Source organism: Pseudophryne corroboree, chromosome 5 (assembly GCF_028390025.1).
Source record: "Pseudophryne corroboree isolate aPseCor3 chromosome 5, aPseCor3.hap2, whole genome shotgun sequence".
In the NCBI taxonomy this organism is placed as follows: domain Eukaryota; kingdom Metazoa; phylum Chordata; class Amphibia; order Anura; family Myobatrachidae; genus Pseudophryne; species Pseudophryne corroboree.
In genome coordinates, this window is record NC_086448.1 from 545,835,004 (window position 1) to 545,854,036 (window position 19,033).

The 19,033-nt window shown below is 44.9% G+C and overlaps 2 long non-coding RNA genes across 2 annotated transcripts in view; one reads left to right on the forward strand and one right to left on the reverse strand.

The window, feature by feature from the left end:
- Positions 1–19,033, forward strand: part of LOC134928019 (uncharacterized) — a 204,149-nt gene that overhangs the window by 50,090 nt on the left and 135,026 nt on the right. The gene's annotated exons all lie outside the window — the stretch shown is intronic.
- Positions 14,833–15,974, reverse strand: LOC134929204 (uncharacterized). The gene is made up of 4 exons (XR_010178376.1): positions 15,899–15,974; positions 15,722–15,810; positions 15,376–15,458; positions 14,833–15,003 (listed from the first exon to the last, which is right to left on the reverse strand). It is a non-coding gene; the product is annotated as an uncharacterized LOC134929204 (long non-coding RNA).

Genomic DNA, 19,033 nt, shown 5'->3' on the forward strand with positions numbered 1-19,033 from the left:
ACTGGGTATCATGAGCCAACCTCCGAAACTCCGTACTATAAACCTCAGCTGGCCGTCGCCCTTGCTTAAGAACCGTAATCTGAGCCTCGGCTGAAGCCATCTTGTCAGGGTCATCATACAAAATGCCCAGTGCCGTAAAAAAAGCATCAACACTTTTAAGCGACGGACAGTCAGGCTGTAACCCATATGCCCAGACCTGTGGGTCTCCTTGTAGCAAGGAAATCACCCACCCGCTGAATCTCCGACCCAGAAGACTGGGGCCTAAGCCTGAAATATAACTTACAGCTCTCCTTGAAACAAAAGAACTGCGAGCGATCTCCAGAAAAACGATCCGGGAGATTTACTTTCGGCTCCTTAACCCCTGAACTTGCCGCTGCTGCTGCGGGAGCTCCGCTAGCGGCCTGCGGGGTGTTCATTTTAATGGACATCTCATTAAATTGTCGAGTCAGGACCTGCACCTGATCGACCACCTGTTGCAAAGTATTTTGAGGGGTATGCTCCATATTCCCACAAAATTTCAACAGGAGTAGGGCTGCTGAATATGTTACGCACACCAGTGCTAACAGGAGTATACCGGTGTATGAACAGAGAGGGAAGTGAAGCAAACGAACTCACAGACAGTATAACATAACATACACAGGAGGTGATGGAATAACTAATAAACACAAAGTGAACGGAGAAGCCCAAAGGCTCAGGAATTGGGTGTCTCCCTAGTGTCAGGAATGCTCAGATGGAATAGAGCGGACAATGAAGCGAGGTGTAGTGATTTAACATGTGGAAAACCTGAAATGATGTTGCTTAGAGCAACAGAAAAAACCCCAAAGGGTTACCAACGGGTGTGGGAATAAACTCCTTGGTCAGAGATAGAAATATAGACACAAGGAGAGTATCCACAATCCTAACCCCCACTTGCAGGGCACAGGTTCAGCTTACTGCCACTAAACTGACACCTGGACGCCCTGCACAGTGAGGGAGGATTAAGCAAGCAGGTCTGAGAGTACAGCCGCAAACCTGCTGGGTTCACAGAATAGCAAAAGAAACCCAGCAGGTCAAACAACTGACTCCAGTCTTACTGCTAGGTCCGGATTGGCAGAATGAAGTACCGAATCCCAAGGCCTATTCGCAGTAAGCAACAAGTAAATACAAAGTCACACAGTACTAGCTAACTCTCTGGAACTGACTAACAAACAAAGATTCAGCAGCATTTGCCTAGCCTGAGAGGATGGTTTATATAGCAGGTGCTGTCCACGCCCCACTCAGACCTCACAGACTGTGAGCACAAAACCAGCGCCGGATTCCCTGCCGTGCACAGAGCCTGTAACCACTACACAGTAAAAACACGGACAGGAGTATCAGCTGCGCTCAGGTTACTTCGCTAACACTTGCCTCCCGGTTGCCATGGCGACGTGGCAGCACAGAGCAGGAGATCCTAACAATAGACCCTGTTAAGTAGATTTAGAACAGGTTTTAAAAGCGCGGCAACATGCTTCTGACCAGCCATATGTGAGGCAGCACACACGAGGTGACAGAGTATGAGGGTGTGCAACCCCTGTGTCAGCAGCAGCAACAGTGTACCCAGCCACCACTGACATTTCGACAAAGAGGTACCATTACAGTGACGTTACCCACAGGACAAGAACTTGATTGTTTAATAGACACAGGGGCTTCAAGAACTGTTTTTTGTGCACAACCAATTTCCTCCACATTTACATACAGATCAAGCCATAGAAGCAACTGGATTAGGAGGTCAGGTCCTGCCCCTGCAAGAAAGCAAAATGATGCCTTTACTCATCAATGATGAAGCCACACCTGTCCCAGTGGCATTCCTGACCTCACCTACCTGCCCAGTCAACCTTTTGGGAGCAGACATCCTAGCCCTAATACAAGCAACAATCCAGTATACCCCAAAAGGCATTAAGTATACCAGCAACATTCCAGCGAAGGTACGGCCTGAGATAGAAGCAGCCATACAAGTCTACCTTTCCCAGGAAAAGAAACACAAAGAGGAACAACAACTCCCAGCATGGACATCATCAGTACCTGATAGAATATGGTCCACAGGAAAAACAGATGTGGGGCTTCTTAAAGTAGAACCACTACAACTGCAACTGAAGGAAGGAACAGTGCCAGTGTCCATCAAACAATATCCGCTCACCACAGCACAAGAAAAGGCTATCACCAAGCAACTTGAAGCTTATCTGGACATAGGAGTCATTGTCCAGTGCAGATCACCTTTCTCCACAACGCTATTTCCTGTCAAGAAGAAGTATTTAGGATAATAGATGGATCATAATGAGAGGTGATTGGAAAAAGAAATGTTGGGAAGCAATATGAAGGTCACATGAAAGTTTGAAGACTAAAAAAAGTCTGTTTTAAGAAAGACAAATAAAGACATCTTACAGTGGTCAGTATTACATGACAAGATTACAGAGGTGATGCCATGATCAGAAGATTTGAAGCACCAGCAGCTCCAAAATTGAAACAAATAATAAGGAACAAGACAGAAGAAGTCCCAGAAGACAAATGAATGATACTTCTGCCAATATGAAGTACAGGCTTCTTCAAGTTCTTCAAGTGAAGATTGACATTATAAACAATGCTTTTGTCACGTCGATTTATGTTAGACCCATTGATAGGAACAACTTACTTCTTGCGTCGAGTTACCATCCTATGGCATTGAAGAATGGGTTACCTTATTCCCAAATGCTACGTGTACGGAGGATCACGAGTGACAGCTCATTAGTTGAATCATCTTTGACCAAGATGGTGGAAAAGTTTGAAGCCCGCTGATATGATCACAAACATCTTATATTAGTTAAAGTTTTAAACCAGCCTCGTGATCTCACTGGCACGATACGTAAAAAAACAAGTCCGGATAACAAAGGGATTTGAGTAAATAATTTCTCTACTCTAAGTACTGAAAGGAATAAAATTATCAAAAAAGCACTGGCCCATTGAATCCACGGACCCTGCATTGAAGTCCTTACAAAAAAAATATCATGACAGCTTATCAGAGAGGACGCAATTTGAAAGATTACTTGGTCAAGAATGATGTGACCTAGTTTACTAAGATCACTAAGAACACCACGTTCCTTAACACTACTCGCCCGGGCTGCTTTAAATGTATTAGCTGTGCGACTTGCAGCCGCATGATCTCAGGTGATTCGTTTCACTATCCGTACACCAGGAAAAAATTCAAGATCTATCAAAGAGTGCTGTGTACAACAAAATTTCTCTTACGTCCTAGAGGATGCTGGCGTCCACATTAGTACTGAAAGAGATGTATTAAGCTTAAGCAGCTATCAGCCATTTTGTATAAGTAGCAGCCATGTTGTAGTGAAAAAGGAAGATGCTTTGTTAAGAAGTCATAAAAATGCTGACATTTCATAGTACATTCTGTGAGAAGCAAGGTTGTAGCTATAGTCTTGGAAATATGTTATCAGACAGTTTCTCATGAGTTTAGACTTCTTCTGAAAGACATAAAGGAGGGGGTCAGCTAGAGAGGATTTCTGAGAAAAGACGCATTTTGTTTTACTCTGTGACATGTATCAAGTTTTCATGCAAGTAACTTTCTGCTATATAATGCCTTGTTGAATAAACAAGCTTTAGTCTCATCTTGCCGAAATAACCGTGTGTGTAGTCTGCTTCCTGGGATTCCCAATGCATTGGTAAACAAACGGTATCGAACAGACAATTGAAGGGACTTGATAGAAGGAGGCTTATCTCCGACAGTACCATGAAGTATAGACGGGTCCCCTAGGAGCCACTGGCACTTTAAGAGTTTGAGAGTGTGGGCTGGCTCCTCCCTCTATGCCCCTCCTACCAGACTCAGTTTAGAAAATGTGCCCGGAGAAGCCGGCCACAGCTAGAGGAGCTCCTAGAGCTTCTTTAGTTTTATTATTTTTCTAAGAGTAAGTTTTTCACAGAGAGGCTGCTGGCAACAGCCTCCCTGCTTCGTGGGACTTAGGGGGGGAGTAGTGTCTGCCCTGAGGGGTTTTGAGCCACTATCTCCGCTGACAGGACATTAGCTCCTGAGGGTGATGATCGTTATCCGCCCCAGGCGACCGCTCACTCCCGCAGCATGCTGCCACCCCTTAACAGAGCCAGCAGAATCCGGTGATGAGTGAGTCACTGGCCCCCTCAGAAGGGGGGAGCCGGTGTGAAGATTGCGGCAACAGGGTGGTGTCACTGACCTAGGTTGGGGGTGTTGTGAACTCGGGGGTTCTCCCGATGGTAGGGGAGAGGAACCACAGTTGGGTCGGAACAGGGATGGCTTGATATAGGTCTTCCTCATACAGGACTCTGACAGTAAAGCTTGGTAAAAATATTAAAGGACTTTATTGCAGGAAGGGAGCAACACAATGTCACATAACAGAGAACGAGCGTATGGAGAAATGTCCAGGAAGTACTTGTGAGTGATGGTAAAAGATACTGGTGACTGAAGAACTTGAGAGCGGTGGCTAAAAGACACTAATGATTTGAAGAACTTGAGAGCGGTGGTTAAAGACACTGACGATTTGAAGAACTTGAGAGCAGTGGTTAAAGACACTGATGATTTGAAGAACTTGAGAGCGGTGGTTAAAGACACTGATGATTTGAAGAACTTGAGAGCGGTGATTAAAGACACTGAGGATTTGTATAACTGGAGAGCGAGGGTTAAAGACACTGAGGACTTGTATAACTTGAGAGCGAGGGTTAAAGACACTGAAGACTTGTATAACTTGAGAGCGAGGGTTAAAGACACTGAAGACTTGTATAACTTGAGAGCGAGGGTTAACCTGCAGCCCACGCTGACTCCATGAAGCACTGGTGACTGGAGCGCAGTGGAACCCAACAGCGACTGGAAACGCTAGGAGCTGTGCAACAACGGACACCTGGAAATGCCGGAGACACTGGGGTATGCTGCAGAGAGATCCGCCGAGAACAGAAGCACTGGCATCCACTTCAGAGGAAAAGACGATACTCAGGCGCCGAGGCTCTGCCCGGCGTCTGCCTTTGAATCTCCCGCCTCCGCTGGATTGGCGGAACAGTCCGATGACGTCACCTGCTCCCCGCCCACGTGATGCCGGGTGTCATGGCGGCGCCCCTGCCCCGGGGATCCGCCGGGAGCCGCGCCAGCCAGACGCCGGAGCCCGTGGACCACCGAAGGCGGAGGCCGCAACACAGACCAGCAGGCACGCAGGGGTAAGCGCGGTGAACGCCGCCTATGGCGTGTGACAGTACCCCCTCCTCCAGGAGTGGCCCCCGGACACTTTCCAGGTTTTGTTGGATGTCTGGAATGGAAAATCCGCACCAGTCGGGGAGCCATAACTTCAGTAGCCTTGACCCAGCTCCTCTCCTCGGGGCCAAAACCTTTCCACTCCACCAAATACTGTAGATTCTTGTGAAGATAACGAGAGTCGAGAATAGCTTTGATTTCAAAGTCCGTTCCAGCTTCAGACTCAGCAGAGGTTGGCCTCGGGGATTTTAAATGGAACCAGTTTAAAATAAGGGGGCGAAGGAGAGAGACATGAAAGGAGTTTGGTATCCGGAGGTGGAAAGGCAATCCCAATTTGCAGACAACCGGGTTCAGGACTTGTAACACGGGGTAAGGACCAATAAACTTTGGGGCGAACTTCATAGTGGGCACCCTTAACCGGAGGTTGCGGGTGGAGAGCCATACCCTGTTACCAACCTTGTATTGGGGAGCTGCTCGTCGCTTCCTATCCGCAAAGAACTTATAGTGGCCGGAGACTTTCTTGAGATTAGCATGAACTCGACTCCAAATTTGGCTGAAGAGTAGAGGCTGCAGCAGGAACATCCTCCGGAGGACAAATGGGTAATTCAGGAACTTGAGGATGGAACCCATAATTAATGAAAAATGGGGACTCACCAGTCGAAGAGTGGTACAGATGATTATGGGCAAACTCGGCCCATGGCAACAGTTCCACCCAATCATCCTGCGAGGGAGAGAGATAAACACGGAGAAAAGTCTCTAAATCTTGATTGACGCGTTCAGTTTGCCCATTGGTTTGTGGATGGTAAGCGGATGAAAACTTGAGTTTTATTTGTAAGGCCGCACAGAGAGCTCTCCAGAATCTTGCAGTGAATTGAACCCCCCGGTCAGAGACGATTTCCTGAGGTAAGCCGTGCAGGCGGAAATGTTCTCGGATAAATAACAACACCAACTTGGGAGCTGATGGTAACCCGGTCAAAGGTACAAAATGTGCTATCTTAGAGAAACGGTCGATAATTACCCAGACAGTATTGTGACCCTTGGAGAGGGGCAATTCGGTGACAAAGTCCATAGAGATATGGGTCCAAGGCCTCTGAGGAATGGACAGTGGATGCAACAACCCTGCAGGAGGCAAACGAAGAATTTTGTGCTGAGCACACTGAGGACATGAGTTGACATAATCTTGAATATCCTTCTTCATAGTGTCCCACCAGTAAGACCTTCATAGAAACTCCCACATCTTTTGAACTCCGGGGTGACCGGAAAACTTGGAAATATGAGCCCACTGCAACAACCTTGGTCGAAATTTAGCTGGCACAGACATTCTCCCAGGAGGAGGACCCAGAGCGGTGGGAGCCGCTGACATAGAAACTGGACTGAGAATCAAAGCCTTCTCAACGGAATTCTCCTCATCCGAAGCTGTTAAGGAACGGGATAAAGCATCAGCCTTTATGTTAAAAGTCCCGGCCCTGTACTTAATAACAAACGAAAACCGAGTAAAGAAGAGCGCCCATCTAGCTTGACGGGGATTCAAGCACTGGGCCGTCTTGAGATACAGCAAATTCTTATGATCAGTGAAAATTGTAATTAGGTGTTTAGCACCTTCCAAAAGATATCTCCATTCCTCTAGGGCAGATTTTATTGCCAAAAGCTCTTTGTCTCCAATGGTGTAATTCTGTTCCGCAGGAGAGAATTTGCGAGAATGGAAACCACATGGATGTAACTTCCCATCTGGAGCGTACTGCGAAAGCACGGCACCTATGCCTACCGTGGAAGCATCAACTTCCAAGAAGAATGGTTTTAAAAAATTTGGTTGTTGAAGTACTGGAGCGGACATAAAGGCTGCCTTTAACTGAGCGAATGCTGCTACAGCTTCGGAGGACCAATGACTTGGGTCAAAACCCTTCTTGGTTAGGGCAGTAATAGGTGCCACGATGGTAGAAAATCCCTTCATGAATTTCCGGTAGTAATTTGCAAAACCCAGAAATCGTTGTACCGCTTTCAAGGAGAGAGGCTGAGTCCAGTCCCGGATGGCAGTGAGTTTCTCTGGATCCATATGAAGCTCCGTGCCCGAAATGATGTAACCAAGAAATGGAATAGAAGGAACCTCAAAAGTACATTTGGAAATCTTGCCATAAAGATGATTCTCTCGCAATCGAAGAAGTACCTCTTTGACCTGTATTCTGTGCTCTGTGAGATTTTTAGAAAATATCAGAACGTCATCCAAATATACCACTACACTTAGGTATAGCATATCCCAAAAGACTTCATTAATGAATTCCTGGAAGACGGCAGGGGCGTTGCTGAGGCCAAACGGCATTACCAGATACTCGTAATGACCGTCCCTGGTATTGAAGGCCGTCTTCCATTCGTCCCCCTGTCGGATACGTATTAAATTATAAACTCCCCTTAAATCAAGCTTGGTGAAAACTCGGGCTCCGCGAACTCTATCAAAAAGCTCTGTAATTAGTGGCAAAGGATACTTATTCTTAATGGTGACATCATTTAGACCACGATAGTCAATACATGGTCTCAGCCCTCCGTCCTTCTTCTTCACAAAAAAGAAACCCGCCCCTGCCGGGGAGGTAGAGGGGCGGATGAATCCTTTCTGCAGATTAGACTTAATATATTCTGACATAGCTTGGGTCTCGGGTAATGATAAGGGATAAGTGCGACCCGAGTTGGCATTTTCCCCGGAATGAGCTCAATGGGGCAGTCCCAGGGTCTATGCGGTGGTAGCTGATCGGCCGCTTGCTCCGAGAACACGTCAGAAAACTCCCGATAGGCCTCCGGAATGAGCCCTTCATCTGACTTGGAAGATACACGGAGTGGATAGACAGGGGTGAGACAATTCGAATGACAAAAAGGACTCCAAGATGTTATCTGTGTCGAACTCCAATCGACGTGAGGGTTGTAAAGTTTGAGCCAAGGAAGGCCAAGAACCAGATCGTGGGGCATCTCCCGAATCACTAAAAATTCCAGGTGTTCTTGATGCAGGGCTCCCACTTGCAATTTGATTGGTACTGTACAACTTGTAATCTGACCGTTAGCAATTTGGGTACCATTGATAGCAGTCAACGTAATAGGTCGTTCGACCGACCGTGGCTGAAAACCCAGATCCTGGGCACAAGAAAGGGAAATAAAATTCCCTGCAGCCCCTGAGTCCAGCAGAGCCTTAACGGGTTTGGCTATTGACTCGGAGAACAGAGACACGGAGAGTAAACAGTCCACTGGCGGAGAAGGTTTAGACGAAACCCCTAGCTCGACTCCTCCGGAACAAGCTAGGACTGCCCGTTTCCCAGGCGAGACTTGCAAAACTTGAGAAAATTATCCGCAGCTCCACAGTAGAGGCAGAGTCTACCCTCGCGACGACGCTGACGTTCGTCTGGGGACAGCCGAGATCGATTAATCTGCATGGTTTCATCAGGACTTGGAATAACCGTTTGCTTAGACGGAAAAGATCGGACCCTACGTTCACCACCTCGTTCCTGCATGCGAAGATCCACCTTTACACAGAGCGAGATCAACTGTTCTAAAGAATCCGGCAAATCTCTAGTGACCAACTCGTCCTTTAGACGATCGGAGAGCCCGTTCCAAAAGGCAGCCCGAAAGGCATCATTATTCCAGCGCAGTTCTGAGGCTATGGTCTGAAAATTAATCACATACTGTCCCACTGAACGAGAGCCTTGTCGGACACGAAGCAAGTCTGCAGAGGCAGCGGTCGTCCTGCCGGGCTCATCAAAGATCCTCCGGAATGACGTAATGAAATTGGTGTAACTAGAAACCAATGGATCAGATCGCTCCCATAACGGAGACACCCAATCCAACGCTGAACCCTCGAGCAAAGAAATAATGTATGCCACATTGGACCGATCAGTAGGGAAGTTATGTGAAAGCAGTTCAAAATGTACCTCGCACTGATTGAGAAAACCACGGCAATTCTTTGGATTCCCATTATAGCGAGAAGGAGTAGGGAGCTGAAGGCGTGACTTGGTTCCAGAGGAGGATGGAACATTACTAGAGACAACCACTGGAGCGGGTACCACTGAAGCCAGAGAAGTCTGAATTTGATCCAGCCGGCCAGATAATTCCTGGAGATAATGCGTCACCTGGCCCTGTGCTGCTTCCTGACTTTGTACTCGAGAAATCAAGTCCTGCATGGTACTTGCCTCTGGGCTCCGATCCCCCGGGTCCATGAGGCCTGAGTATACTGTCACTGACCTAGGTTGGGGGTGTTGTGAACTCGGGGGTTCTCCCGATGGTAGGGGAGAGGAACCACAGTTGGGTCGGAACAGGGATGGCTTGATATAGGTCTTCCTCATACAGGACTCTGAAAGTAAAGCTTGGTAAAAATATTAAAGGACTTTATTGCAGGAAGGGAGCAACACAATGTCACATAACAGAGAAGGAGCGTATGGAGAAATGTCCAGGAAGTACTTGTGAGTGATGGTAAAAGATACTGGTGACTGAAGAACTTGAGAGCGGTGGCTAAAAGACACTAATGATTTGAAGAACTTGAGAGCGGTGGTTAAAGACACTGACGATTTGAAGAACTTGAGAGCGGTGGTTAAAGACACTGATGATTTGAAGAACTTGAGAGCGGTGGTTAAAGACACTGATAATTTGAAGAACTTGAGAGCGGTGGTTAAAGACAGACACTGATGATTTGAAGAACTTGAGAGCGGTGGTTAAAGACACTGATGATTTGAAGAACTTGAGAGCGGTGGTTAAAGACACTGATGATTTGAAGAACTTGAGAGCGGTGATTAAAGACACTGAGGATTTGTATAACTGGAGAGCGAGGGTTAAAGACACTGAGGACTTGTATAACTTGAGAGCGAGGGTTAAAGACACTGAAGACTTGTATAACATGAGAGCGAGGGTTAAAGACACTGAAGACTTGTATAACTTGAGAGCGAGGGTTAACCTGCAGCCCACGCTGACTCCATGAAGCACTGGTGACTGGAGCGCAGTGGAACCCAACAGCGGTACATAGTGCGGCGCTGTGAGGGGCGCCTTGAGCCAGCACCTATACCCTACACTGGTCAGAAAGCCTGTCAGGGACCTCAGTTACACTGCCAGCAGAAATCCTCAGGCCAGTATAAAGAATGGAAGAGCGGGAAGCAGCGCCATGTTCAGGGGGTGGAGCTTCTCCTCAGAGCGGACCCAGCAGCGTTCAGCGCCCATTTTCCTGCCTTCAGATCCTATACAGAGATGCTGACAAGGAGAGCTGTCCCTCCAAGCAACTCCAGCTATCCTGTGCGGTACCAGGGGGTTGTAGAAGGGGGGAGGCTGTGTAAATATTGTGTAGTCTATTAAGGTACTCAGTAAGCGCTAGGTAGTTGTATTATATCTACCTCAGTAAGCGCTGTGTGTGGGTTGGCTCCAATCTCTGTGTCTCTCTGTGGCATACTTGGGGGGAACTGTGTCTGACATTTCTGTGTGTGTGTGTGTGTGTGTGTGTGTGTGTGTGTGTGTGTGTGTGTGTGTGTGTTGTCTCACATAGCCATGTCTAGGGACTCTGTGTCATATGCTGCAGAGGATGTTTCCTCTCAGGAGGAATACATTCCATGTACACAGAAATGTAATGTTTTGTCTCCGATCCCAATTAGTGAGCCTGAGTGGTTGTCCTCTGTTAAGGGGATGATCTCTCAGATCTCTACCAGGGTAGCTCATACTGAGACTGAAACTCAGGTGTTAAAGAAGTCTATGGCAGTTTGGTCAGATTCTGTTCCTATTCCTGCAAAATCCTTTGGTATGTTCCCACAGAAACGTGCACTTGCCCAGATTATGCAAGATGACACGGATACCTACTCTGATACAGCAGACGGTGATGGGGACTTGCTGAGGGGGGCGGCATCCCTTGCAAAGGGGGTGCAGCTCATTATTGAGGCCATTAGAGATGTCTTAAACATTAATGACATGCCACCTGAGCAGGTTGAGGAGGCTTACTTCACTGACAATAAGAAAGCCTCGCTAACCTTCCCTGCGTCTAAAGAATTAAACGCTATATTTGAAAAATCCTGGGAAAACCCAGAGAAAAAATTCCAGATCCCAAAAAGGGTTTTGGTTGCTTTTCCCTTCCCTGAGGAGGATAGGAAAAAATGGGAAAACCCACCCATAGTTGACGCATCTGTCTCCAGACTGTCAAAAAATGTGGTTTTACCTGTCCCTGGATCTACCGCGTTAAAAGAACCGGCTGATTGCAAGATTAACACTACACTCAAATCCATATACACTGCTTCAGGAGTGGCATTAAGGCCCACTATTGCCTATGCATGAAGTTCTAAAGCCATAGTAAAGTGGTCAGGCCAGGGGCGTTTTAAGAGGAGGAGGCCCAGGTGCAGCCTCCTCCGTTCGGGCCCCCTCCTCTCTGCCGGCAGCGCTGAGAGTCTGAGCACTATAGCGCTTAGACTCTACTGCGAATGCGCAGATCTCCGGGAAAATGGCGCGGCAGCCATTTTTCCTGAGATTTCTCTACTGCGCATGTGGAGAACTCCGTGAAAATGGCCGATGGGCCATTTTCACAGTTTTAACAGCGTCGTGGATGTCACCGCGGGACTCCGGAGGGGTGAGTATTCAGAAAATGGGTGCAGCTTGTGCGGTGGGGGCGCCCTCTGGACTCAGGATCCCGTGTGCACCGCACACACTGCACCCATTATAGAAACGCCAGTGGGTCAGGCACATTACTAGAGGATTTGGATACAATGGATAGAAGTGACATTGAATTGTTTCTACGTAACATACAGGATTCTGCAGGGTTCATGGTGGAATGCATGAAGGACCTGGGTTTGCTGACTGCACGGATATCTTCCATGTCGGTCTCAGCTTGCAGGGGTCTCTGGCTACGCCATTGGTCTGCGGTCGCAGGAATCCAGGAGAAGTGTGGAGAACCTACCCTACACAGGTCAGGCTCTATTTGGGGAAGCGTTGGATGCGTGTATTTCCACGGCAACCATGTATATCAAGGATGCGTACCTCCACATTCCGATTTGGCCACCACACCAGGTTTATCTCAGATTTGCACTGTTAGACAGTCACTATCAATTTCAGGCACTGCCATTCGGCCTCTCCACAGCACCGAGGGTGTTCACCAAGGTGATGGCCGAGATGATGGTGTCATGATCCGGGTAATTCATCACCATTTCTTACCTTCCAAGTGTCTCCTGAGACTGGCCCAGTGCTCCAAGCCTGGATTCCACCTGCGCTGTCTGCGTGCAGCACGCTGTGTAACATGGCCTCAGTCTCTCACATGCTAAAGTTCAAACAGACTTTCCCTCCAGATTCAAACATGGGCGCAGCCATGTTTGGATTCATCACATGTTGCTTTACAGCCTATCAGCTACACTCTGGACTCTGCCTGATTACCCAGCAGCTGCACTGTGGACTCTGCCTGATTATCCAGCCAATACCTGCTTCCCAGCTGGTATAAATATCCTGCATCAAGGCTGCCTAATCGTCAGTGCTTTGGTTGTCAAACCTTGTACACATGGCTCTCCTGTCTGTGGAATCTACAGTTCGAGTCTCCAGGTATTCCAGCTCCTGTGTTCAACTCCTGTGATTCAGCTCCACTTAGAGACCCGCACCGGTTACCAGCTTACGGTGCAGCCTGACTTCTGCATTGTTCCAGCTCTGCTTCTTGGTTATCTGCTGTGATACCTACATCGGCTTTCAGCTTCCAGCGTTGGACTCTGCTCCACTTCCAGCAGTGTTCTGATATCTCTCCACTCCCGTTGTTTGCAGCTCTGCCTAGCTCCATCGGTGTTCCGACATCGATCTCCGGCTCCATCGGTGTTCTGCCATCGATACTCATCACCATTGGTACTCACCATCGGACTCTAACATCATCGGTGAGTTCTGCTACACCTTCCCGTCTGGTCCGGTTCCATCCGGCATCCCCGGCAGTTCTCCTGTGTTCTTCTAAACCTCTGTGCATCTATCTTGAATCAAGCTCTCAGAGTATAACCTGCTGATCAGTACCTGCTTGTTCCCCTCTACAGTGGTTAGTTGTGGCCAACGGACATTACATCTCCGGGTCTCGCCGTGACTTTATTACTAACTCATTCTATATTGGCACAGTATCTTTCTCATACGTCCTAGAGGATGCTGGGGTCACTTCAAGGACCATGGGGTATAGACGGGATCCGCAGGAGACATGGGCACATTAAGACTTTCAAAGGGTGTGACCTGGCTCCTCCTTCTATGCCCCTCCTCCAGACTCCAGTTTAGAATCTGTGCCCAGGCAGACTGGATGCACACTGAGCTCTCTGAAAAGACTTTATGTTAGGTTTTTTATGTTCAGGGAGAACTGCTGGCAACAGTCTCCCTGCTTTGTGGGACTTAGGGGAGAGAAGTCAGACCTACTTCTGTGAGTTAAAGGCTCTGATTCTTTGGCTACAGGACACCATTTGCTCCTGAGGGTTTGGAACACTAGGTACGCCTAGGGGTTAATTCCCAGAGCCCGCCGTCACCCCCCTTCCAGAGCCAGAAGTCAGAAGACAGGTGAGTTGAAGAAGATCAGAAGACGGCTTTGAGGTACCGCACAGCGATCGCAAGCTGCGCGCCATGCTCCCACACACAGCGGCACTACAGGGTGCCCTGTGCAGCATATATACCTCATATAAGACTGGCAACAGGGGACATAGGTGCTGGGGTACTGTCCAGTATAAAGATTTTAGCAAAAATAGCGGGGCTGAAGCGCGCCATTACGGGGGCGGGGCTTAGCCCTCACAGCTCACACAGCCAGCGCCATTTTCTCTCACAGAGATGCTAGTCCTTCCTCACACTGCTGAAGTATCAGGGTGCAAAACGGGGGGGAGGGGGGGCACAGTAATAAAGGTGGAATTTATGTTGAATATAAAAGCGCTGCAGGTTTGGGGACATTCTATAAGTGTTCAGAACTGTTGATTAAGCGCTGGGTTATGAGCTGGCAAACTCTATCTGTGTCTCTATGACATGTTTGGTACACATGTGTCGGCATGTATGAGGCGGAGTGCTTCCCACAAACGGCTGTGGGAGTGACCCTGTCGGCACCGCCTACTGATGGTACTTGGTACATGTGTGTCAACATGTAGGTAGATGAATGTTTTTCTCAAGTGAAAACTATATAAGGGGCACAGACGCGGGTGGATGGCCCTGTCGGCACCACCAATATATGACTGGGTTAAAATATGCATGTTAATGTGATGCATATCAGTAAGGGCTATATATATATATATATATATTTGAAAAGATATAAGACCTTTATCGCGCTAAAGATGTGAAAGCTTCAACTTAGGGAAAATACCCCCTGTTAGATGGGGTATGAACAACAGATAGTGAAAGAAGAGATTTCCCCAGGGAGCTGATGTCGTACTTTGGTATGTACAAGTTTTGTATAATAAAATAATCTTAAAAAAGAGAGATTGTTTATTTTTTTTAAAAAGCAATACATAAAACTGGTTACAATTTGCCCAGAATAACAATAAACAATGTTTGTACAGACGATAGTTGTCTTGGTAATTCAAACAACATCAAAATGATCTTCTTTGTAGAGATGTCAGAGAACAATGTGCTAACCCAACGCGTTTCATCCTACAGACTTCATTAGGGGTGTATTAATCTAAACAATACAGAAACATTCATAAACAACTTCACTCTTCTAGTTATAATACAATTAACTCTCTTCAAAAGCTTATTGAATACATACCAAAGAATCACAATATGGACATACATCTTATCGTGTCTTCAAAAAGGCAATTTAACAATGCTTAAAATAGTATCGGACCAAATTTCACCATATGGGGTATCTGTAAAATCATAACATATGTTACCAAAAGAATATTACCATAAAAATATATGGACAGGATATATTATGTGAGGAGGAACAGAGGAGGAGGACTGGTTTACAAGGATTCTATTGGGCTTTTAATTAGCCTTACTGCTTCATACTTAGTCAGAAAGGATTGTCTGATCATATTTGAATGTTAAACATATTAATACGTTCAACTTTTGATAAATATGGGACCAAAAGAATGTGTAGATAATTCTCTGATGAAGCGTCACTAATATTCACTTAATATTCACCAATTGGAAGTTTGAAGTGTAGATATACATATAAATAATTGTTATATATTTTATTTACTTTTATTTTTATTCGCATTGGCACAGATTATACATACCAATTTAAATTGAATTGGAAGTAACCCTTTTCACTGATTATCCACTGGGTATAACCTTTTTGAAATTTAGAGTAATTCTGAATCTATAATAGAAAAGAGATTCTATTTAACTCTTGGGTGTGGTATTTATAATGTGATCGCCCATACCACATTCATCATACATACCAATTTAATTCAATTAAGCCCATAAGATGGCAAATCACTGGATATCTTCCAGATGTCAATTTAGACAAAGTGGACCACTGTAATAGTACCTATGATTAAAAAGAATATGTGGACGGGTATAATATTTGTAATTTTAATCCCCCTTGAAATATGTTTTATTTAGTATACTCATCGTACATACCAATTAGATTACATCAAGCCCATAAAGTGACTGATCACTGAGTGTCGTCCCAGTGTTTATTTGAACAGGGCAAATCACCGCAATAGTGCCTATAATTAGACAAAATATAGACGGGTGCAATGTTTGTAATATAATTCCCCTGTGAGGTGACATCCTTATTATATTCGTCATACATACCGATTCAATTAAATAAAGCCAATTGAAGCAGCTAATCACTGGATATCGTCCAGGTATCAATTTGAACAAGGCAAACCACTGCAATTGTGCCTATAATTAGACAAAATATACGGGTAGTATAGCACTAGTCTAAATCATTGGTTTTTTATATATAAAAATCCCATATATGGAGATTGTTTCCCAAGCAGACCTAGTCAGTGCTGCTTAATCAGGGATTGACATAGCATAACATAACTGGAGCTGATGAAGAAACACTCCAAAGCATCTCTCTTCAACAGTGGCATATCAAATTTCAAACACAAGGTGTAACATAGAGAAAGCTATTACTGCTTTTCACCAATTTTTTAGTGATAACATGTTCAGATAACATGGAGAACCATGAAGTTAACATGCTTACCTCTCCACAGAAAGTAACACTCCTAGCTGCTGCATGGTCTGAGGGCTGGAAATCCTGGGTTTAAAAAGCTCTTAATTGACTACATCACTTCCTATCTGATGATTAGCAAGAAAGTGTTTAAAACTCCATATTTTTCGGTTACCGGTGTGTAATGAACTTATGTTAACCTAAAAAACGGCCCCAATAACAATTCCTTAATTAATTGAAAAGGAATGGTGCTGTGCCTTAAGGAGAGAGAGACTTAATTTGATAATTGCTCTCCAATTACTACCATGGCGTGCATTCCACCAGGCAAATGGAGTTTCCTATTGTTACTTTGTTGCCTAGGTAACCATAGTTACCTAGGCAACACCCTTAAAGGGTGTGACACATAAATTCCCAATGATTAATAAATTACCCCAATCAGCTTTTAATGACAATAACTGATACATAATATTTAATTAACTATTCATTCCCATCACAAACAGTCCTAGCTATCAGTATTTAATGTTTATTAATTAGGCTGCAATTTTGTGCATAAATTGTGTTATTTTACTTATACCCTCAGGTATAGGCAGTTCTATATTAATAAGTGATAATTTCTTCATCAACCCACTCCCTAATTATTCAACCCTTAATGTGGCATAAAAATTGTAACTATACATAATAATTATTTAACTATTCATTCCCATCATAAAACAGACCTAACTCTCAGTATTTAATATTTACTAGTTAGACTGCAATTTTGTGCATAAATTGTGTTTTGTTTTGTACTGTACTGTATTAATAAACTTTTCTTAAAAGTGATACTTACTTCATCAACACAATCCATAATTATTAAACCCTTAATATGACATAAATATTGTAGCCATCCTTCAGGTAATACTACTGTCCACAAGCTTCGAATAAATGCAATTATTCCTGTACAAAATATTAACTTATACTATGTAGGGAGTACCTAGCTCAATTAACTTCATGATTCTCCATTTACATTGCAATATATTGCTCTTATTCAGATAATCAATACAGATTAGTAATTCAATTGCTACATATAGTGGCCCTATATTATCAGTATAAAGATACAAATAAAGAAAAGAGGACAAGAGGGGAAAGCCAAAAAAAGCAGAGGGAAAGGAATGATTCTAATGATTGACTTTCATTTAGGTGATTCCTATTTCTAGAGAACTAGAGAAAAGAGACAATATCAATGCCCTCATTATGGCCTCTCGGGGCTTGAGTGTTTAAAGTATAAATCCAGAACGTTTCACGTTTTGACAGTGTAAGTTCTCGACTGCTGCCTCTTATGTCAATCGGTATGAATTCCAAAATGGTGAACGTGAAATTTTCCCTATTAATTAGGGAGTTGTGTTTCTCTCCATAGTGTCTGGACAGACTATGAGTGGCTACCTTATTTTTTATGTTTCTCATATGTTCTTGTACTCTGATTTTGGCTGCTCTTTTTGTCTTCCCTACATATGACATATTGCAACTGCAAGTGATTCTATAAACTACAAACTCTGTATTGCAATTCACCAGATGATATAGTTTGAAAATTCTGCCCGTATCCAACTTATATTCAAACTGTTTGCGCTCCATATGCTTACAGCATATACACCTGGAGCATGGAAAACACCCCTTGGTGGGAATAATGGAGCCGGCCTGGAGCTGTGGTGTCTCAGGCCTAGTGATTCTACTCGGAGCCAGTCTGCTTTTCAAGTTCGGTGCTCTTTGAAAGACTATATCAGGCTTTCTTGGCAATGCAGGGCCCAGAATTGGATCCTTTAATAAGATACCCCAATGTCGTTCCAAGATTTTCTTGATGGCGTAGTTTTCACAATTGTATTGGGTTACAAATGGTCTGCATGGACGTTTGTCGTTTTCAGGTTTCTTCATCTGCGGTTGTAGCATCTGTTTTCTGTCCTTATGTGATGCTCTGATTTTAGCATCATTGATTAGGTCATAAGGGTAGCCTCTTTCAATGAACCTTTCCTGTAACAGGGTGGCTTGTTCCCAGTAGTCCTTGTTGCTACTACAGTTACGTCTCAAGCGTAGGAATTGAGCAAATGGAACTCCTCTCTTCCATGTAGAGTGATGGCAGCTTGACTGCGGGATATAACTATTTGCGTCCACTTCTTTGAAATGTGTTTTTGTCTTGACCACTTCTCCTGGGTTACCCATTAGGACCAGATCTAAAAAGTCGATGTTTCTAGGTTCTACCCTGTATGTGAATTTCAAATTGAAGTCATTCGTATGTATGAATGAAATGAAATCGGAAATGCCTGTTACATCTCCTTTCCAAATAAGTAAAAGGTCATCAATATATCTCTGATAGAATAATATATTGTCAAAAAAGCTGGATTTATATACAAAAAGCTCTTCCCAGACTCCCATGAGGAGATTGGCGTACGATGGGGCGAACTTAGTCCCCATCGCAGTACCTTGCTGTTGTAAATAGAATTTCTGATTGAATTCGAAATAGTTGTGACTCAAAATAAATGTTATACTTTCCAACAGAAAATTAATTTCTCCGGGGGATTTTCCTGGATCGGCTAATAACATTTTTTTGACTGCTTCAAGACCTTTATTGTGAGGGATACACGAATATAGTGCCTGAACGTCTATAGTTAGCCAGCAATATTCTTCGGACCAGACGAAAGTGTCTAATTTTCTCAACACACTTGTTGAATCCTTAAGATAAGAGGTGAGTTTCAGTACATACAGTTGTAACTTTAAATCCAAAAAATGTGACAGATTCGACG